Genomic DNA, 23,999 nt, shown 5'->3' on the forward strand with positions numbered 1-23,999 from the left:
CATCTTGAAGAGATATTTAATTAACTGATTTAACCAAGTTGATTACATCTTCTGATTTTTAAGTCATTGCCTGCAATTTGCTAATAATCTTAAAACCATGCTGAATATCAGTCATCAGAAAGAAAAAAAAAAGACCAAAATATATAGTCCTTCTGGATTATAACTATCTCAGGGTCATTCATTTGAATTAATTAGAATTGTATCACAAATGAACAGAACAATTGCTAATTAAATGTTTGACATAGGACTGTAGGATATAAATCACATTGGAAACACATACAGCTATAACGTAAACCAAACAGGACTGGGCTTTTAAACTGCTTCCTGATGTGTGTGTGTTTGTTTATAAATATTTCTTTTTAAATTTTAGAATAGTGTTTCTATCCTCCATGTGCCATTTACAAGATGAAGTAATTCTATTTTCCCTAAAATTTCATGGAAGAAAATATGAGCATCTGTGGCATAATAAGAAATATATATTTGGTCTCTGTCCCCAGTTTCTAACAGGAAGCTCCTAAATTCCTTGGAATTTCCTGAGTTGTGGGATATGCATTTATTCTAATGAGGTAAATTCCTATAGGCACCTAGACAGCTTCAGAATGGGGGCTGGCTTCCAGAAATACCAAACCATAATTATTAGAAGTCTGGAACTTTCATTTTCACCTACTCTTTCTACCCCCAACCTCTCTGGATAGAAGAGAAATTAGAGACTGAGTTAATAATGGATTGTGCCTACATGATGAAACCTTTATTTAAAAAAAAAAAAAAAAGAAAAAAAAAAAAAAACACCTTAAACAATGGAGTTCTAAGAGCTTCCAGGTTGATAAACACAGAAAGGTGCTAGGAGGGTTGTGCACTCCCAGTGTGGAAGCTCTGTGCAGGCTTCTTCCAGGGTGGCCTCCTAAGTCTTCCATCTGGCTGTTGCTGAGTTGCATCCTTTAAGGTGAGCTGGTATTAAGCAGAGCTCTTTTCTGAGTTTCATGAGTTTTACTAGCAAATTATCAAACCTGATTGATAGGTTGTGATCTCTGACTTTGTAGCCAATTGGAACTAAGTGTAGGTAACCTGAGGACACTGTATTTGCAATAGGCATTTGAACTGAGGGTAGTCCTATGGAACTGATTCCTTACACTTGTGGAATCTGACATTAACTCCAGGTAGTTAGTGTCAGAATTACATTGAATTATTAGATACTCAGTTTGTGTCTGGAGACTTAAGAAAATTGTTGTATTGGAAAATACCCCAACTTCCTAAACATATTCTCTGTTTAATTGAGGAAAGATCAGTAGCAACTTTCAGAAAGCTTTTTAAAATTCAATTTATGCTCAAATAATTTCAGTAAATAATTAAAATGAACATTTAATGTTCCCCAAGAAGGTATTTAGTGTCTCTGAAAATTCTTAGTAGTTTAAAATATAAAATTTTTACAGTCTTTTTAAAACAGAGCATTAGTTCAACTTGGGTCTTCTTTGTCTTTGGATTTGGGAACAGTCCTTGTCACAGCCAAGCCCTCCAAAGGGCTGTGGAAAAAATCTAATCAGATTCCCAGGGCCCCGGATTTTCCTTCAGGTAATGCATGCTGCTCTTGTAATTTTTATATGAGCTATTTCTTTTGCCCTCACTTTCACCAAGTGAATTTTAATTGGGGAAAGACTAACTAAGCAATTCTCTGAACTATCAAAACTGTTCTGAATTACAATCTCAGATTCTAATGTTGGCTCAACTCTAAGATCACTGTTGAAAATTCTCCAATGAAAAAAAGCCCCAGATCACTCCTGTGCCAGTCTAGTGAGAGTTTAAATTAGATAACCATTCAGGGAAATATTAAGTTCTAAGATTTTATCTTAAAACAATGATGAGACCAACATGTAAACTGTTACTCCCACAAATGATCCATAAAACTATTTTTGATTACCAAAAACGAAAAACAAACTACTGTCACCAGGCAGAACATCTAATAATAGAGATTAAGTTGCAATATAGCTTATAATTAAATTGAAAATGTTTTTGAGAATATTTAAATTATGGGAAAATAATCACATGATCTTGAATGCACAGTGAAACAGAATAAAATGTTAAATTTGAAAAATTCACATAAAATGATAATGTATGTTGAGATTTAGAGAGAAAAGGGGGAAGGAAGGAGACAGAGTGGAAACAAAAGAAGGGAAAGAAGGAAGGAGGAAGGAAGAATAAAATAAGACTACAGACTCTGAGTTGAGGAAGTCTGAATGATAGTATTTTCTTGTTTTTACATTTCTATCATTTGCATATGTTCACAGTAAACATCATAAAACGCATGTGACAGGAAAATATCTTAGTACTAATCCTACAGAAATATTCCCTAGTCTACATTTTTCAAAGTAGAAATTATAGGGTATGCAGAAGAATGAACGTTATACAAAAATCAACTCAAATCGTATTAAAGGTTAAATTAAAGGTTAAACTGTAAAGCTACTAGAAGAAAACATAAGGAAAAAGCTGTCTGACATTACCCCTGTCAAAGAATTTTTAAATATGATCCTACTAGCACAGGCAACAACAACAAAGACAAAGACAAATGGGATTGCATCACACCAAAAAGTTTCTTCACTATCACAGAAACAAGGAACAGAGTGAAGAGACAGTGTGTATGGATTGGAGAAAATAGTCACAACCCTAATTTGATAAACAATTAAAACCCCAAATATATAAAGACTTCAGTTCAACAGCAAGAGAACAAATAATTAAAAATGGTCAAGGAGTCTGAATAGCTATTCATCAAAAGAAGACATGCAAATAGACAAGAAGTTTATGAAGAAATTCGCAACTTTACTTACCATCAAGAAATGCAGATTAAAACCACAATGCAATATCATGTCACACCTAGTAGAATGACTATTACCAAAAAGACAAAAGATACCAGGTGTTGGTGAGGATGTGAAGCAAAGAGGACACTTACTGTTGGTGGGGAAAAAAAATTAATCCAGTGACTATGGAAAACAGTAAAACAGTATGGAGTTTCTTCAAAATATTAAAAATAGAACTACCTTATGATCCAGCAATCCTATTTCTGGAGATATTTATATAACTCCAGAAATAAATTTTTAAATATATATATATATATATACACACACACACATACACACACATTTATTTCTGGAGATTTTATATATATATATATATATATATATATATATATATATATATATTATAAATATATAATTTATATATATAAAATCTCCAGAGAAATGAATAAGTGTGTCAAAGAGATATCTGCACTACTATATTTATTACAGCATCATTCTCAAAAGACAATACATGGACTCAACCTAAGTGCTAGATGCTCATTGACAGATGCATAGTTAGCACTGTATAAAGCTGTGGTATGGAATACTATTAAGCATTAAATTTAAAAAAAAAAATCCTGTCATTTGAAACAAATGGATGAACCTGGAAGGTATGCTAAGGGAAATAAACTGAGACAGAAAGACAAATATTGATGATCTTACTTATATGCAGGATCTAAATAAAGTCAAACACATAGGAAAGAGTAGAACAGAGACTTTCAGGGAGGATGGGGGGAGATGTTAGTTAAAAGGAAATAAGTTTCACTTAGGAAGAGTAAGTTCTAGACAGCTAGATGATGTGGTACATCATGGTGATTACAGTTAATAATAATGTATTATGTATTTGAAAATTGCTAAGGCAGTAGATCTTCAATATTCTCACCACATGCACAAAAATACATATGGTTTCACTACATACATAAAAATTACAAATATGTATATCAAAACACCATGCTATATACTGCAAATATACACAATTTTTGCTTTTTCAATTGTATCTTAATAAACTTTTTATATATTTAGATGTAAATCCATTATCAGATGTATGAAAAATTGGTAAGCAAACAGAAATGAGTTTTAGCTGAAAACTGAAAAAGAAAAATAAAGATGGGTTTGAATGAAGCCTATCACACTACAACAATCATGTTTGTATTATGATAAGAAGCCTAGCCTGCAGCATTTACTTCCTCAATTCTGAGACATCTTCAACTATAAAATGTACCATTAATTCAACACCTTTGGTGGGAAAGAGAATACAATGAGACACTAGCACACTAAACATACTCAGAAATATTAAACTTTTAAAGTGTTTTCAGAATTGAGATAACAGAATCAATGGAATGAGAATTCAGCTTCCTAGTTTTGCTCATCTACCTTCCTTTTCCCAAATTCCACCAAATCCAGTGACTTCAGACATTCCACAATAAACAAAATTAAGTATGCTCCTTAATCTCAGTGTGTTAAGTGTTCCTTCCACTAATTCAAAACACACCATGGATTTTGGGGGTGTGACAGAAAAACTTTTCAATATGACTAAGTTGTAAGCCACTATCCACTATAGCCTCAATGCCATAAACAATAACTGGCTTGCAGTGGGCACTCTACTAATCTTTGCATGAGTGAATGAGTAAAGAAATAAATGAATGTTTCAATATAAGTCATACAATCACAGGGCTACTTATATAGATAGCTCTTAACCTTTGCACTAATAAGCCTGTGTCAATTACATACCAGAGAAAATGGCATTGGAGGAAGAATCAGTTGGAGGTGGGATTAAATTAATTAACCTATATAATACATGTATCTCTTTTCACTCAGTGACACCTTCTTTCTGGACTACCTATAATGAGCCTATTTCCTCCAAACTTATGCATTTCTATGATAAACCCTTAAACTTGTACCAAAACAATTCTTGAATAAAGAAAATAAAAGAAAGATGACACCTAGCTCATACATAGTTTTAGGTCATAGGTAAAGCTATAAAGGAGAAAGATTTTATATTGTGGGAAACTCACAATAAATACTTGCCTTGCCAGGAAAGCAATGAACTGAAGGATATTGGCTGAGCACTCCTTAAGTCACTGAGATGAATGTGATTAGACAAAGTGTGGGTGTAGGAGGAAGCACCCATGTACAAGGATGGTGAAACACACATTTATCCAAAATCAGTACGGAGGGCAGCGGAGTGCTGGCAACACCAGAACAGTAAGTTATTACAAGATTTTTGAGATAATTAGTTTCAGTAAAGTTTGGACAAGGTCAAACATGTAATTTTTGGATTAGATACAGCTGACAAATTTTCTAATTATTGTTATGGTTTCAGCACATATCGTACTGTGAAGTACTCAGTAGATTAACATCATGTGAAATTTTACATAAAAGAATCAAGAGTTACTCAAGATTTCAAAATTCTCTACTTTAATTATTAAGGGGGCTTTAAAAGCCTTTCCAGCAAAGAGAGTCTATGCATGACAGGAGGCTTGTAAAGATGAAAGGCTTTTTTTCTTTCTGTTCCATTCCCATCAGAACAGGCCATCTATCTTCTTCTTCCTGTTAAAAAGGAGTTAACTAATAATAGATTTTAAGTATCTAGTTTCTTACCACTGCTTTTAAAGTCCCTACCCCTGCCTTTTGGTTCCTCATTACTTCTTTGTTCTGTCATAGGAAATATTTTCTCTGGATTCTGGCAGAATTTCACATGGGAAAAGTGCATCACACACATGCTATAGGTTACAAAAAGTACATTGATTGGGATGAAAAGTCATGTGTATATAGCACAATTAACAATCATCTTCTACTGTATAAATCCTTAAAAGGGATAGGGAGCACACAGTTACTATTAACATGATTAAAAATATTTTCAAAGAACTATACATGTTTCTCTGTTAACATAGTTAATTCCACATACTGATATAGACAAATCCTTATCACAAAAACAACATACAACAAATTGCTCACAAGGCATATACAAATGTGTGATGAACTATGTAACTCAAAACCATAAACTTCATGATTCTGTACTCTTTAAGAGGCTACACTCTATGACATGGAAAAAGCTATGTGTCATAATCTGAAGAGGACTATGGGATGAAACTACAAACCAAAAAACAACCAGAAGAAATAAATGAGAGAGGTTCTACCAATAGCAGAGGAGAGAGAGGCAGCTGGCTGTGAGGACCAGTAGGCCAGGGCCTGAGCTTTAAAGGGAATGAGAATAAAGAGGGGAGATCAGGAGGCAGAGTCCCCTGGAAAAACAAATAGCCCTATCCAAAGAAGTTCCATTTTGTAAATAACACAACAGAAAAAGATTTTTTTTTCCTAACTACAATTATGTAACACCTACTTAAGACAGGAATTCAAGGAAGCATAAGCTACCTCACAGACACATTTTCTTTAAGGCTCATTTTTAGTTCTGAAAATGTGATGTATTTCTCCTCTGTTTCACTCATTTAGATCTCACCAAGGAGACTACAAATTGCAGAGAGCAACTGACAATGCTTCATGGTTTTTTCCAGGGCTTCATTTTGCAAGTAAATTGAATAGTTCTTTTATCTTCTACTTGGGTCTGCATTTTAAAAAACAAATAGATTAGAGTTCTACTTTCGTTCACCCAAAATACCCTACCAAGAAAGGATTATTTCCAAAAAAATCAAGCACCTTGAGTCTACATACATTCTGGCCATGATTTCCTTCATACATTTGGCCCTTTAAATTCAGCATCACTACTTGTCAAGACAACAAACAGAAAAAAATATAGCTATTGTTATGGGTTAACCATCACTCAGGACTGGTCCTCTACAACTGTCTGCTCCTGTCTGGTCTTAGACATATTATTGGACTGGGTCTATGGCTGTGTCTTCTCTTAAATCAGATAATGACAATCTCAACCTACTTTCCCACTGCAGAAGTTTCTCTTCTACAACAAGAATCCATCAATTGACAAGATCCATGCAACCTATCTACCTTGCCCCAATGAGCACCACTACAACCCCTAACTAGTTATGGAATACCAAAGAAAGGGGCAGGCCACTCCAAAGCCACAGCGACATCTAGGGCACCAAAGAGCATCATAAGGTCTGTGAGTACCAGAAGATACCATCCAGAGCAGGAAGTGTCCTAGCTCCTCTCTCCCAAGTGGAATCAGTACTAGACACTACTGAACATAAAACGAATGAGCAATCTTGCAGCCTAAGAACTTATGCCTCCTCTTTTCAGCAAGTGGCTAATTGAGGACTTTTCTGGGAACTGGGAATAATTCTTTCCCTTCTATTTTCATCTTACTTGCATTTGTTTTCTCAACTGTGTTCATCACAATCTGAAATATATACGTTTTTCTTATTTACTTTGTGATTCCCCCCATTTGAATTTAAACAATTTGAGTGCAATAATTCTTCTGTTCTCATCAATGCTATGCTCTCAAGACACAGCAATTGATCAATAATTACTTGTTAATTAAATTAGCCAATTACTATCATATTTATGTTTTAATAAGCTCTGATCACCAAAAAGTATAAGATGCTTCCCATTTTTTTAACAGAAGAAAATGCACAGCTGGTAAATTTATAAATTGTTCTTTTAATATTTCAACTTCATATATTTACTGGTCAGTTCACTTCCTTGGGCTTCAAGGATTTTCTGACAAAATAGTCATCTATGTGATCTGGAGTGAAAAAGTATTATTCTAAATTATAAAAAGTTAAGATGAAAAAATGAAGTTTATCACTGATTCATTTTCTAATGACTCAAGATTACAGTTTAGTAAGTAAATATTTACAAAAATTTTAAAGTAACAAGAAATCATTGAATTTCCTGTTTATGGTCTCACTGTGACCCTTCATCATCTTAATTTTTTTTTCATCATCTTGATTTTTGGTTAACAGTGTTATCTCATAGCTCTACCTTTGTATGACAGTGATCGTAGTAGTAGATAGTCAGCTGTTTTCAAGTTAATATGGTTTTTAGATCTACTAGACAAAGGGGAATGAGCAGTGCAGAGGAGGCAGATTTTATGTATTTAGGGCCTACCAATGGGAGAATGGGTAGGACCAGAAGAATGCTAGAATCACTACTTCTCTCCCAGCATGACCAAGGTCTAGGAATTCTGCTATCTGCCTAGGTAGAGTTCTCAGAAAAACCTCATTCATCTACCTAAAGGGGAATGTGGGATTATGATTACTGGGGGGTGTAGATTGTGTGGCATTATCAGACTGATAACTGTTTTGTGGTTTAGTGACATGCACACTGATATAGCTAGTTGACTGGTCTTAATGGAAGGAAACAAGTGAAGTCAGCAGAACATTTAATTTTAACAGGTGATCTGTCTGTTGGCAGGCTGAACAGGAAGGAATTTTCTCAGAGCAAAGTGTCTTTGGATAGACAAAAATGAAAAGATACATATTCCATATCCAAGAGAGTCAACACTAGACCTATGAATTATTGACACATGCTTTTTTGTTGTTGAATTTTTGCATGTCTACCCAGATCAAATAATGCTGTTAGCAGTTAATGCTGTGTCAAACTGTTTTGAATTTAAATCTGCAGAATCACATTTGGTCAGGATGCCTAAAAAATCCCACAGCTGCTTATTTAAACTTATTTTTAATTTGCTCTAAAATGAATTTTAATCACAAGGGGACTTTCACCAAAATGCTACAAATCCAACATTGCTAAATATCAAAGCATTGCAAATACACTTAGCATGCTAGAAAATGACCAATTAAATGCTTATTTACATTCTTGGAAGAGGGTATACATGTTTTAAAACAATCTGTATGGTGGATGCATGAAAATAAATTTACTTTAGAAAATATATTTTACAAAATATGTTGGAATTAAAATTATTTCATCAGGGGCATCAGAGTTATAAATTCAGTACAAACTTTCATTAGTAATATCAATCATGAATACAAAAGCTGTTGTTTAGTAAACAAATACCATTGTTCAGAAAATGAACACTTGGGTACAGACTTGAACAACTGTTTTTCTAGTTACACAAAAACTGCATTTGGGATTTAAGCTTACTGATTGGTGTCAAGGGAGACATTGTTAAATATAATGGTTAAATGAGGAATTATATGATCCACTGAAGTTCCAAGACTTATTTCTCTCCTCCAAATAAAAAGTAATGTTATGCAAAACTCTATCAGTGTAACAGTACTAGTACTAGTAGTGATACTGACAATTCCTAAGCACTTACTGTGTGCCAAGTAGTATCATAAGTACTTTCCAACCATGTTTTACTTCAGTCTTTTAAGATAATCTTAAGAGATTTTTGTCAGCATATTTTTTATTTTATGCACAAAGTGAAGTGCAGAGAATGCTTTGAGTCATTCACCTGTATTCAGCCTGCAGGACATACTTCTTGAATTCTGTGGCTTAGTCCCTTTGCTCCCCGATTCAGTTGAGAATATATCTACTTTTACAAACCCTCTTGGGAATGTTGGTGAAAGAGTTAAGAAAGATAAGACAATTTTTACTACCAAGGATCTTAATTTTACTGGAAAGAAAAGATAAAAGCCGATGGTAATCGATTAAGAGCCCAAATCAGTGATGGGTACTAAAACATAAATCAGAGAAGGGAAAATCACTATGTGCTAAAATGGTAAGGAAAGGTTAGGGATAGCTACTGATGCCCTTATTAAAGAAGAGGGTCTGAAGTTCAGCTATGTTGCCACCTGCCCAATGTCACACAATAAACAGTAATGATGAGATCTTAACCTAGGTGTTATGGTTCATTCCAGAATCTTCCTACTGTATCTACTGCCTCAATGCCATATTCAATTGCATGTACTGCAGCTTGTCAGAATCAACCAAGTAAACTAGACTATCAGAAAGGGTAATGGTAATGGCTGCAAATTACACATACAGAGGCCAAAAAGAGAAGACTTAGAGGACTCAACATTTGCAAGGATGCCAGATAAAAGACAGAAGAAAGCTGTTCGATATTTCTCCAGAAAGTAGAACTAGAACCAATATGTGGAAATTACAGAGAGACAAATTTTCAATAAAGAGATAAATAAGATATCTTGTGATAGGAGCTGTCCAACAGTGTAATGTGCTATCTCATAAAGTTATGAAATTCCAATTATTAGATCTACTCAAGCAGAAGCTGAATAGCCATCTGTCTGAGATGAAGACAAATTTCAGCACTGATGTGAAAGGTACACAGATAGACCAATGTCTTTTGCAATTCTGAATTGGTGATTACACAAGTACCCAGGCAGTGCTGTGTGGCAATTAAAAGTTCCAGCTGTGAAGTCAAAGAGCTTGGTTAAAATCCAAACTCCATCACTTACATAGTTTGTTTACTTAGCTTCTTTAAGCCTGTTTGTTTATCTGAAAAATGAGGTGAATAACAGAAGCTACCTCATAGGGTTACAGGGAGGATTTTACATAGTACCTGGCACAGAGTAAGAGCGTGCATAGGTTTAAACATTAAGAGTAATAATAAACACCTGAATAGTCAGCTTCTTAGTGTAATCGTTTCTTCATTGCCAGGAATGTGCAAAACAAAAATCATCTGTTAAAGGTTTGATGTTTTAAAAATCATCATTAAAACTAAAGAAAAATCAACACTTTCTTAATTGAAACAACTATTAAAAATTCAGGATCTTTCAGCATGAGAAAGAAAAAATATCTAACAGTCTGCAACTGTGCGTTCCTGTGTGTGTGTGTGTGTGTGTGTGTGTGTGTACACAAGGTCTCAAGTGCCTGTGCATATGGATATATACAGAGGCACAAATTATCTTTCAAAAGAAGGGCAGCTAGGGGCTGGGGTTGTTGCTCAGTGGTAGAGCACTTACCTGGCATGTGTGAGGCCCTGGGTTCAATCCTCAGCATCACATATAAACAAATAAATTAATTAGTTAAATAAAGGTCCTGGGGCTGGGGTTGTGGCTCAGCGGTAGAGCTCTTGCCTAAGCGAGGTACTGGGTTCAAGCCTCAGCACCACATTAAAAATAAATAAATAAATAAAGGTCCATTGACAACTTAAAAAAAAAAAAGTAAGGGCAGCTAAATTAGAAAGCCAGTGGCTACTCTTAAATTCATTCTTATTAAATGATTCAACATAGTTCTTTTTGGGGAAAGCATTTTCTGCATATGTGTTTTTATTAACAGAAGATGAAAGATAAATAAATACAGAAAGAAACAGTATACGTTGCATGTTAGAGAATGATCAAGAATTTTAGATTAACTTACCATCACTCTTGTCATTCTGGATAAACCGACACTTTTTCGTAAATAACATACTTAGAAATGAATTAAATAATTTTAAAACTTGCTCTTTAGAAAAAGCAGACAATATCACTGCAAAATAAAAAAAATCTTGCTCTTTAGAAAAAGCAGACAATATCACCGCAAAGTAAAAAAAAAAAAAAAAATCTTGTTCTTTAGAAAAAGCAGACAATATCACTGCAATAGTGTGTTCAATGCTTTCTAAAAGTTATGACAGATTAAAGAGAAAAAAAATCAAAGCTGTGGGTATAGCTCAGAGGTAGAGTACTTACTTGCTAAATGTGTGAGGTTCTGTGTTCCTCTGTTCAATACCTAGCATTACATACACACACACACACACACACACACACACACACACACACACAAACTTTCAAAAGGTAGTTTCTCCATGATACAACAGTATATGTATGGATTTATGTTATGGTTTGAATATAGAATGTCACCCAAAATCTCATGGATTCTGAGGTGGGACTCTGGGGAAGTGAATGGATCATGAGGGCTCTGACGTCATCAGTAGATTCATCCACTGGGGGTTGAATGGACTACTGGAGACCTAGATGGAGGAAGCAGGTCAGAGGGACAGCATATTGCCTCGTAGGGTTTATCTTCTCTCTGATTCCTCTCTCATTGCTTCCCAGCTTCCATGGGATGGGCTGCTTTCCTCCACCATGCCCTTCCACCCTGATGTTCTACCCTACCCAAGGTCCAAAGAAACAGAACCAGCTGACCATAGACTCAAACTTCTGAAACCATGGGCCAAATAAACTTTAAGCTTATTATTAGGTATTTTAGTTAAAGCAATGTAAAACTAACATAATTTATATCCATTATCATATATGAGTGTCCCAGTAATCCTTTGATATAACTATTATTATCTATCTTGTTTGTTGATATGCAAATAAAAAGTAACTTGCCCCAAGTCACACAGTAGGAAATGAAGTTATAATATAACTCCAAAGCCTCTAATCTTTCTAAATTGTCTGCCAAATGAATACACTAAATTAGTACTTTGGAACACAGATAAACCATTTTAATATACTTCAAGTAAAATAAAATTTATTTAACACTAAAACTATGTTGGTTAATTGTCACAGACTTCTAAGAGCTTGATATCAGAAGGAATGATCAATTCTGTCACACAAAGATAGAACCAGAAGTCCAGCCTAGTCTGCAAAAACATGAACAATATTGAAAATTTGATTACCTAATAGTCAACTCTTAGAAATTCCCTCTAGAAACTCTATAACTTCTGCCTCTTAATTCCAATTCCAACCTTGAAAGCAAAACGGTACAAAGTTCACTTTCCCAAATCATTCTCCAAGGATCTGAAGTGAGCAATCAAGCTTTCCCTTTAAAAAATTACCTATATCCATTTCTCATAATAGCAAAATCTTAAGGCTCCTTTTCATTGTGTCAGCTTTCTCTGATGAATCTCTAATTTAGTTAAAATCCTCTCTAGTGATCACCAGCACCAAACTCTAATTAAGTGCTGACTATACTCAATGAAGGCCTAGTAGGTCATGCAGGCATCCAAAGACATCAGCAGGGAGGAGAAAGTTTGCAAGTCTCCCTAGAGTAGTAATAAGCATGGTGAGCACCAAGGGAAAGACCACAAGCGTTTATTGGACACTTCTGAAGATAGGACAGATTATTTTCACTGGACATTCATTCCTTCCTTTAATAATTCCATGATACAGAATTCAGCATCTCTGTTTAGAGCTAAGTAAAATGAAGTTCAGAAACAAGAACTTTGTTAGAGCCATCCAGTTAACAAGCTTTTACCATTTATCTTTCTGCACATATTCTTTCCACAGTATAGTTCCTAGGCTAGAAAACAGAAAATGAGTGTAGCCTGAATAGGACGGGGCCTCCCTTAACCGCCCTGTAGTTCTCTTGCACCTGCCTTAATGATCTTTTCAGTTTTCCATTACAAAAATGCATGCATGCACAGAAGTGCACATGCACACAAAGGCATGTTAACTCCAAAAAACATTTATAAAGGATGTTTCCCCCCTTAAGACTCTCCAGTGAGACAGAAGAGAATAATACTGAAATATGAAATGACCCTATAAAACCAATCAAATATTATCCTGAATATGTATTAAAAAGACAAGATGAGCACAGGGACTAAGAAAATAGTTCAGGATCCAAGCTTCCTAGCTCTGCTCCTCATAAGTTGTGTGACAATGGACAGATATTATTCAACCTCTGTGTTTCATTTTGTAAAATGGGAATCAAAATAATTCCTCATTTACAAAGCTGCTGAGGAGACAAAATTAGCTGACATGTGATCCCTGTGAACTCAGATAAGCACATAATAATCACTCATTGCAATGCTGGATCCACTTGGGATTAGTACATGGCCATAATTCAGTCCTAGGCTTAAAGCCTCCAAAGCCTGTGCCTGCACAATAGCCTGAGTACACACCTATTTGGAAAAGAGACAAGTGTGGATCTGTGCAAACAAGAGGAGGAAGAACTTCTGAAGTGGACATGAAGTTCCAAAAGAAGAGAACTCAGAGATGTAGAGAGAACAAAAAAGCACTTTAAATGGGGTTGACAGAGTTGACAGTGGATAGAACCATACATATTTATAGGAATATGAATGGTCTTAATAACCAAAGAAATGGTATTTTAGGGAATCAAGGAAATGGTATAAGGAAGCTGTGGTCCTGAATGTCAGTTAGAGAAGTCTGAACTTCCTGCAGTGAACAGCTGGAAGTCAGTGCAACCTTCAGAGTAGATGAGTGAAATAGTACAAATGGTGTTTCAAGAACAATATTATAGCTACAGGACATGCCTATAATCCTAGCTACTCAGGAAGCTAAGGAAACAAGACCACAAGTGTGAGGCCAGACTGGATAAATCAACAAGACTTATCTCAAAAGAATAAAAGGACTGCTAGGGTCATAAGTCAGTGGTAGAGTGCCTGTGGGTTCAATCCCCAGCTCTCCCTACCTTCCAAAAAAAGAGTATTATGCTGACTAGGAAGGAGCTAGGAGACTATTAAAACCAGAGAGTAAAGGACTGGAAGAAGAACCAAACACTCAAAGCATGCACAAATAAGATAGAAGATCTAAACACTGTCTAAAATAACAGTGCTTGAAGCCAGACAGAGCAAGTGACAGAGCAAGTGAGGGAAGGCTCAAATGTGAATCTAATATTAGGTCAGTGAAGTAATGGACCCCTGGCAGAAACATTAACTAAAATTACTGGAAAGTACAAAATAATGCTTGATAAAATATTTACTCAGACCACTTGAACCATTCTTTGAAGTTGTTTCCTTAATTCTTTACTGAACCCTAGCTTTATATCAATGAATGATAAAAATGAAGTTAAACATATTAATAATTAAAGAATTTGGCTCCTATTCAAGTAGCTTAAATCAGTATCTTGGTTCAGTGATTTTTTGCAGTAGCCATCTTTTTGGAAAAGATTAGGGAACTGGAAAGTTGTCAACAATTTACCTCTACAGATATTTACAGCAGAAATTGAGTTTTAAACTATTCCCAGAGTCTTTGAGCTAAAACAATTGCTTCATTTGCTATCTACAATTATGCTGTAGTTAGTTATATTTACACAGCATTTTTGATAAAAATCTTATGGTTTTAGGAAACTGGTTTTGATGAAGAGAGTTTACTAGAAATGTAACTTTTAAATTGTTTGTTACATTATTAAAATAATGCTTAGTTATCAAATAAATAGATGGACTGAGGATAAATGGAAATTTTTTAAAAAGCTAAATTTTTAAGACAAACTATCTTTATGATAGTGGATTATTTAGGAGGCATAAGAAAAATTAAGTTTTTAGGAAGTGGCAACTTCCTGAGAACTAGGTATAGGTATTTTTTGCACTATTATAAAAAGGAAGATTATTAGAAAAAATGTTCTGTTAGTAAATGTTTAGTAGCACTTGGTAGTTGTACCAGACATTGGAGATATGGATGCCTCCTTGGGGAGTTGGGGAGTGGAATAAGAAAATAAATAAAATACAAACTAATGCTTGAACAATAAAACAGTGAAACTTTAAATAAGTATGTAAATAGTTCAGAAGAGAAAAAAAGTAGCTTTTTCCTACCATTGTTCTAAGAAAAAGAAAAGGATCATAACAGCTATTATAAAGCCCATTTGGGGGAAATTTTAGAAGAATTTTAAGTATGTTTTGTTTTATTTTGTTTTTTTAATCTTGCAAGAGACAGATATTCACAAAAAATGGAAGACCCAGGAGAAGAAGCAATCAATAAGCAGTCTCTGAAATGTATTTTCTAACAATCAGATTAAAGATTTAAAAAGACACATCTCTCTCCAACAATCAAAATTACTTTTTAATGGGTTGTTTTTATTCTCCTATTCATTCAGATTAAACTAAAGCACACATTAAATACAAGAGGATTTATTTTCCAGAGTTCTGCCATGGCAAAAGTAATCTAATCAAAGATAACATGGGGGAATGAGCTCACTGAATAAGTCAAAAGGAAGAATTAAAGAAGCTGACAGATATTTGGGAGCCGTGTTAAAAAATAAATTGGACATGTTAAAAAATAAATTGAACTTTCATTATAAAAATTGACTTAAATTAATGGTATACTTAAGAGCCTACTTCAGAACATTTCCTTAAAGACAATTTGATTATCAACCAAATAAAAACCAATCTGCATTTCAATATATTTTGTTATAACCTAGAATAATGTCAAGAAAATATTAAAACATACCAAGATACTAAAAATCTAGCAGTTTCTGTGTCTCGTATTTATATATGAAACCTAAATAAAGTTCGGCAAAATATTTTAAACAGTGTTAAAGTAATAAAGTAATAAAAGGATGTTGTGACATTTTGAGGAACAACAAAAATGGGATTGTAGTCTCATCTTTCTAAAGAGGATCTGCAATTTGGAAGCTATTTCACCTCCTTGATAGAAAGTCTTTAAATATAGGCAAGTCCAGTAAAAGAAAAAATTAAGTGGTCATCAAAGGCAATTGTTCATATATATGATGCTTGAACACACAAAGGTGGGGAGTCATAGAGAAGCAGAATCACATTCTCCATACACTTTCAAACAAAGGAGGAAGAGACGTGGTTTCTTCTCATGTTCATCCTTCCAGGTGAAGTTACCATGTCCAAGTTCAATTCAGCCATGATCAGACAAGACTTGGAATGAGATTTTTGTTCTAGGCACCTCACTTTTAAGCAGATAGATGATAAAGAAACTAAAGGGCTTGCTGACTGAAGAACAGATGAAATAGTAATTAAACTTTTTCCATGATGCCCCTATGAACAGAACAAAAACTATGATACTCTTATCAGTCAGATGTGTCTAAAGATATGTGATAGATCTTTATCAGTAGCTAGTTCCTTATCATAGAGGGTGTTTAAGTATAGTGGGTTACGACAAAATGAGGCAGAGTGTCCTCAATTTCTGGTTAGGGGTTAAATGACTCACCTTCCAGGACCTATGATTGAAAAAAACAGAAGCCACAATCCCTGACTTCAATGAAATTAAAAGTTACTTGGTGATACACAATAATAGGCATCTTTGAAAAAGTGTTAAGAATACTATGACCATCAGAGTCCAGTTAGAAAGCTGATGGTACCTCAATTTGGGTGAGTTTATTAAGAGACTATTTCTAAAAGTGTGGGCAATCTAAGTGGGTTACAAAATTACCCAGGAGCTTTATTTAATAGCAGCATTGGGAAAGGGGCATCCATTAGTTCTCCTAGACCTAAAGGCAGGAAAAGAGAGATCAGTTACCAGATGAGGGAAAGAGAAAACAGTGAGGGCTGGGGTTGTGGCTCAGCAGTAGAGCGCTCGCCTAGCACATGTGAGGCCCTGGGTTCAATCCTTAGTACCACATAAAAATAAATAAATAAAGGTTAAAAAGAGAGAGAGAGAGAGAGAGAATACAGTGAGCTGTGACTATTGTCCTTGGAACTGTGAAAGGGAAAAGGGAAATGCAGAATGGCCAGAGAGTATATGGAGAGTATATGGAAGAAGAGTATATGGAGAGACAAGAGGAAAATGTGTAGCACAAATGTTAACAAAACTTCACAAAACTGAAGACAAACAATGAAAGCTGCAGACTGAGATCAATTCTCTCTCAACAATCTTCCAAGTGATGCAATATACATTTCTACTGATGAGGAATCACAGGACCTATTGTTTCTCACTATCATTTTAGAGTACCATCTCTTCTACACCGTTAGGCATCATGGCTGTATGTTTCTTTGAACTAGTTCTCAAATGCAATATTTACTCTACTCACAAAGTACATGTCACAGAATCTGAACTCTAAATACAGAACCATCTATACTATCTTAGGTAATTTTCCCATATACCCTTGCTACTCTTTCCTTTATTCAACAGAGGTGCTTAGTTAACTTCTGTCAGGCACTGTGTTAGACACGAGGATATAAAATTCAACAAGACAAGTCCCAACTCTGCTTTCATGGAGCTTTTAGCTATCAATCATTCAAATCTATAAATATTTCCTGTTCACTAAGGAATCTCAGAGGTGCTATAAATCAGAGGTTGGCAAACTATGGCTCACAGGTCAATTCTAGGTGCCCTGCTTCTATAAACCATGCTTTATTGAAACAGCCATGACCATTCATTTATGTATCACTGTTTCTGTACCACTGCATTGTTGAATAGCTGCAACAGAATAGTATCCCAGCAAAGCCTGAAATATTTACTTTCTAGCACTGTATCGAAAAAAAATTGCCAACCCTTGCTCTAAATAAAATCTAGTTCTTTAAGGATGAGATTTTCAAAGACAGAACATCCCTAGGTGCCCTAGTTACAAACCATACCATGAGGAGAATTGGCTCCCTGCATGGTTCTATCTCTAGTGTTATTTTGTTTTAGTATTTTATTGTTAGAGCAGGTAACAAAGATTCGGCTAATATCTCCTATTAACAGCTTATTCTCTTCCAATGATATCAATGTTGTCTTATATCTAGACTTGACTAATCAGAGTTCTTCTATATCATAGAAGATCTTTTTTTTATGAATCAAAGCAAACAAATTTTGACAGAGGTGATTTTAGACTATCTTTTAAATTGAACAATAAAATTGATTGTAAAGCACTTAGCCAATACTCTAGTGCTATCTAAATGCAAAATCATAGCAGCAATAGAACCTTTCCTTCCCTGGAAATACATGAGTGGATACTTATTCCCCAATCACTTGACCCAGACAGCATTAAGTTTAAACTGAAAGAAAAAGAAAAAGAAAAAAAGAAAAACCAGCTTTCATTATCTGGTACCAAAAATTCTTAATAAGAAGTAATAGATCTTATGCTTGTTGTGGTTCCTCCAAAAGATATTAAGAGCCTAAGTCTGAGGTGGCTGTGGTTGAGCATCAATTTGCCATTCCCAAAACCCTTTTCTTCCCTAACAGGAATCAATGTAGCATGAATAAAATTAAACGGCACTTAGTGCACATTGATTCGCCTTAGTGCAGCAATAAGGCTTGAGAAAGATCCTGCAAAACCTTGCTTCCTGACAGTTTTCCCATACTACCCTGCAATCACCTGACAAAATATATTCCAAATGCTCAGGAGGTAAGAAATTGAGTAGTGAATCAGGAATGGGATGATAATAGGGAAGGAGATTGTGGCATGAGGGAGATACAGTTGACTTGGTAAAAAAAGAGATCTCTTTTAGATATCAGCTGTGTATATTCTATCCTTGCAAACACCATCCTGTATACCCTCAGGTAATGTCAATTCCTTCTGATATAGGTTCCCTCAGCATTCCATATTCTTTCATATCAGTTAACACAAATAAAACTGGATAACTCCTTACTTAACAGTTGTTTAATATCTACATCACTCAGTGGTAAATGAACTCCACTGATCCCATTATACCTGTTTTGAGCAGAAATCCCTATGGCCAGCACATGATGAGTACTGAAAATGTGTTAAGTGATTGTCATAAAGAATCCATGGACAGACGAGCAAGCTAGATCCTTCACACTCTGCTGGCACATAAGAAAGCTACTTGTTATTCTGAGATATGCTTGAAAATAGTAGCCAATATCTTTCTGTCCTAATATACCATAAGCAGTGTTCTAAGAATCTGAACTAAGTGCAAACCAAACCCTTGTCTCATCTCCATTAATGATCTCCTCTCTGCTCTTTCAACCTCCTCTTCTGTACTGACTTCTACCTTTCAATAGACAATCATGCTCCAGATGTTTCCAGCTTCAAGAAAGAAAAAAGAAAAGAACTCTCTGATACCCCCACCTGACCTAGCTGTTCTTACCAAGGTCACAAGTGACATCACAACCACCAAGTCACTGTTATTCTCTCTGCAGCTTCTGAACCTGACAACTACTCCTTATTTTTGAAACACTTTGCTCTGACTTTAGTGCCATTATTTCCAATCATCTCCCTACATCTAAAAATGTATCTATTTTTTCCTCAAACCATTCCCACCTCTAGAGTTTATGATTATTCAGCCTTCCAACTGATCTCTCAGCTTTCTTTAGTCCATTCTCCACAATACAGCCATCAATAATGCTTCAAAATGACTTGACTTAATTTAACTGGCTCTGTTAAATAGTGACTCTGACCTTCAGCTTCGAGCATATTTATACAGCAGAATTTAGTGTATACATAAAGCACACATCCTATTAAATAGAGAAAATATTCCCTCTGATCTTATATACTGGACTGCTAACTTCTTGTATATACTAAAACATGCATAAGGTAACACTTTCTAAGTTGTTTTGTTTATTACTGGAAACTGAACTTAGTGTTTTATCACTAAGCCAAATGCCCAGGCTAGCTACTTACTTACTTACTTATTTACTTACTTATTTATTTATTTATAAGACATGGTCTTGCTGAGTTGCCCAGGATGGCCTTAAACTAACAATCCTTTTGTCTCAGCATCCCAAGTCACTGGATTACATGTGTGCACCACCATGACCATCTAATTTTCCAAGTTTTAACAAGGCTTCTGAAATACGGTCTTTGAAAAGTTGAATCCAAATACTGGTATTCTAACTGTCATTCATGAAAAAAAGAAAAAAGCATACTTAGAATCATCAATGTGTGCTTCTAACCTTCATTCCCAAATTTTACATCTGAATTGTCATATGTAGTCCATTGTCCCACACTGAAAAAGATCTAGATGAAAGTTATCCAAGTTATCCATGGTTTAAATTGTGTTTGATCTAAAACCCTTCTACAAGGTAATAATTTTCTCGAATAAAAATAAGAGGTTGAGTGACTAGCAACTCACAAATCTCAGCCAACTCTCCCTTATAAATGATACCTTATAAATCTCCTGATTTTAAGTGGGGAAAAAAGTAATAAAACAAGGCCAAGAATGTGATCAATGTATGTGTAATTAACTTGATACAAATGCTGCTACTGAAAAATATATCCCGTGCACACAGAGTCCACATTACTGTTTTTTTTTTTTTTCCCACCTCAGGCATATATATATATTTTTAATTTTCTATGGTTTCTAGTGGAATTCAAGACCAAAATATGTTTCTGAAATTCCAGACTATTAAGTTATTAAGTTATTATTCAAAGCCTTGACTAACTGAGCTCAAGCTACTTCTCCACACACTTCCTGCCGCTTTGGACAACTCCAGACACAACAGAACTTAATACTTGGCTTTACTCTATTTCCCCCTTAATTCGTAATTACCCAACTTCTGACCCTATTTCTCAAGTATCTGGTACTTATCCTTCCTTAAATTACCATCACCTCTAGGAATTCTCTCTGTGGCCCTCCTTGTGCCACATCATTTTATCTGATCTTCCTTATAATATTTCACCCTTTCTTTACCTTGAAAGTGTCTTGTTTTCCATCTACATATTTATTCATAGCCAACACAAGCCAGTAAGGTCCTTGATGGAAGACACCCTGTCAGTCCCACGTTTGACACGCACAGGACTTTCACAGAGCTCCTCCAGCTCTCCGGAAGATCTGATCAATGAATGATTTGCCAGCCTCACCCACGGCCTCTCCTGCTTCTCTGGGAAGCCTCAGGGACCATTTTGGCGGTCAAGCCAGGCCTGCACAAGTTCAGAGGATGGTACTTAAACAAGAAATCCACACACCTGTAGGCTGATGTTTCCGGGGATCCAGCACAGATGCAACTTCCTGGTCAATATAAATGCCCTAACCACGTGCTGGGCTTCACCACTGCGAAGGTCCCGCCCCGGGGCACGTGAGAGGCAGGCGCCGCCCAGAGGACGGGAAGGAGCAGCTTCCGGGCGGTGAGGCGCCCGGGCAGCTGCACAGGGCCCGCCCTCCTGTCTTGGGCTCCCAGGGGCATAGGTGCTCTTGGACGGCGAGGAAGGTCTGGGGGAAACCCTCAATGCTACAGCCCCACAGAGATCCGGCGGGAATCAGTGCTGCCCGCAGGTGGGCGCTGGAACCCTGAAGTGACAATAGCTGGCCAGCACCCACTGCTTGGTCTGGGGGAGGGGGGGAGTCCCTGAGACCACAAGTCCCAGAAGCCCCTGCGAGTCCCTGGGACGACCGGCCGTGAGCAGGTTGGCTAAGTCCCAGGACAAACCAGAGAGCCAAGAGAGGGAGCTAGGGGCACCTGACCTTCCTAAGCGGGGAGCCCCCTTGAGCTTGCTTTCCTGAAGGTGAGCCTGAGCCCTTGAAGAAAAGAAAACACATCCTTGGAGAGACGTCTCACGGAAAGACTCCCCTCGAAGCCTCAGTTCTAATGTGGGCAGGGCCATTGGAAGACTGATGAGAACTGTAAAACAATTTTTTTTTCCAAAAGTGAAACTAAGTTTTTGTTTCTTGGAGGAAAGTGTGCCTATTATAACATGATGTTTCTCATAATTTTGCCTTTCATGTTATAATTTAATCAATATTCTTAGTCATGTTTTGCTTTACCTCCTTCCAAAATTCCTTTATAGATTAGAATGCCAAACTAGATTCTAAACATCCTGAAAACAGTCTTTGAACTCTTCACTATTACATACAGTGTTTAGTTATTATTGTATAGAAGTCTCAACACATACTTACAGAACAAAACATTGAGTATTTCTAAATAAGAATCTGTTCGGCTTATTTTCCTAAATGGAAAGATCTTTATTAGACATCCAATTACATGCAATTGGTCATTGTAAATTTCTTGAAAATATTAAGCATCATTGCTCTAATCATCTGCGCATTTTAAAAAGTCACTGTTTTTAAGTCTATTGTAATTTGTTTAATATAGCATTCTTCATTAATCCTGCAGAGATAAATTTCAGGTAAACAAAATTGACTTATCTTGAATTCCAAATTACCGAACATGAATTTATGAGTGAATGTGGGTTTTGCAAAGGAATACAACTTCTCCCATATACCTTTCCTAATGCTTTCCCCATGCATTGTACCCCCAAATCACATTAAAAACCACTGCCTTTGAACACAACTGTTTCCAATTAAAATTTATTATAGAAAGATGCAGTATAGACAGAAAAGATATCATAAGCATCCAAAATAAACATCTCACTCCATTGTGTCCTCAAAACATAAATTTTAAAGAGCAGTTTAAGACAATTTAAAATGCAATTTTTAATCAAAGAAAAGTTTGGTTAACTGATGTGTGTGTGTGTGTACAAACACACACACACACACATATATATATATATACACATATATCATATGCAAAGTTCAGAGGGAAGAAAAACAATCCACATAGTTGTGTTGAAATGAGTTTTACACATTGTTTTCTGCTTCATCTTTTGTTTGTTATTATTTAGGAACAAACATCATTCAAAATACTAGTTAAACTCTAAACCTGGTAGATGAAGACAAAAACAAGTAATGGTATCTATTGTTTATTGATGCCTTATTTTTTCTGAGGATTTTATAATCTTCATCTCCTATAAACCTCAAAACTTTATGAAGTAAATATTCCTTGCTTAGCATATATGAAGCCCTATGTTCAATTCTCAGCAATACAGAAAATTAAAAAAAGCATTCTTATTTTATTTTCCCTACATTAACAAATCATGCCCAAAGTCACCCAGCTATTTAAAATAGCAAATTGAGCTTTTACTACGTTTCTGACACCTTTATATCTTGTCTAGTCACTTTCTGGCCTCAATTTTATTTCCTCCAACTGAAGCAAGATCCCTTCACCCCTACTACCACAAGCACTGAAATTACATGATTGTCTTCTGGTTCCAAGACCTACATCAGGCCCAACTTTCTGATGATGCTCTTTCAGGGCTAGGTGAAACACAAGTGTATATCTTGGCAAAATTAACTGCACCCTAAAACTATATGCCAATGTATTCTAGTTAGCCAGCTTCCAGTTATATGTAAAAAAATTATTAATTTTTTCTCAGTGGAAAAAATTTCCTTTACAAATGGCAACAGGCATTTTCTTCTGCATTTACATTATATGAAGTAATAAATACACATTGTTCTTCATGCTAACTTGGAGCTAAAAACATGCCATTTCTACTTTCACTATTAAAAAGGCTGTGATATCCTGGAAAAATATTGGATTTAGAGTCAGAATACCTGGGGTTTAATCTGTATTCTGCCATTTATTGCACTGTAATCCTGAGAAAATCACTTTACCTCTCTGTAAAATAAAATAAAAAAGATTTGGGCAAAATAACCTTGAGAATTCTTCACTGTCCTGAAATTCTAATTATATCCTAGACTATAATTTTTGACTGTATCCAACATTGTCTCTTGATGCTTCTCTGTAACTTGTATGTTTCCTGCCTTTTGTTTGTTTGTTTGTTTGTTTGTTTGTTTGTTTTTGGTTTTAAAGCGTGACATACATGGCCATTCTAACAAAAAACTCTCTAATTGTATAATGTGGATTTTGTGTGTGATTTAAATGCATTTTTTTAAATCCATCTTTAAGAAAATTGGTATGTCAAAAAGCAGGCTCTCTTGGTTACTTCTGGTGTTATATCAAAATGTTGCACCACAAAGGCCTTGGA

At 35.5% G+C, this 23,999-nt stretch overlaps 1 protein-coding gene across 1 annotated transcript in view; it reads right to left on the reverse strand.

The window, feature by feature from the left end:
• The window catches only part of Mei4 (meiotic double-stranded break formation protein 4), a 172,658-nt gene extending 151,477 nt beyond the window's left edge, over positions 1-21,181 (reverse strand). Inside the window, exon 1 of the mRNA XM_027928003.2 lies at positions 21,144-21,181. The gene's annotated coding sequence lies outside the window, so the exon portion shown is untranslated. The remainder of the gene's footprint in view (positions 1-21,143) is intronic.
• Positions 21,182-23,999: the final 2,818 nt, after the last annotated feature.

This window comes from Marmota flaviventris, chromosome 6 (genome assembly GCF_047511675.1).
Source record: "Marmota flaviventris isolate mMarFla1 chromosome 6, mMarFla1.hap1, whole genome shotgun sequence".
NCBI lineage: Eukaryota > Metazoa > Chordata > Mammalia > Rodentia > Sciuridae > Marmota > Marmota flaviventris.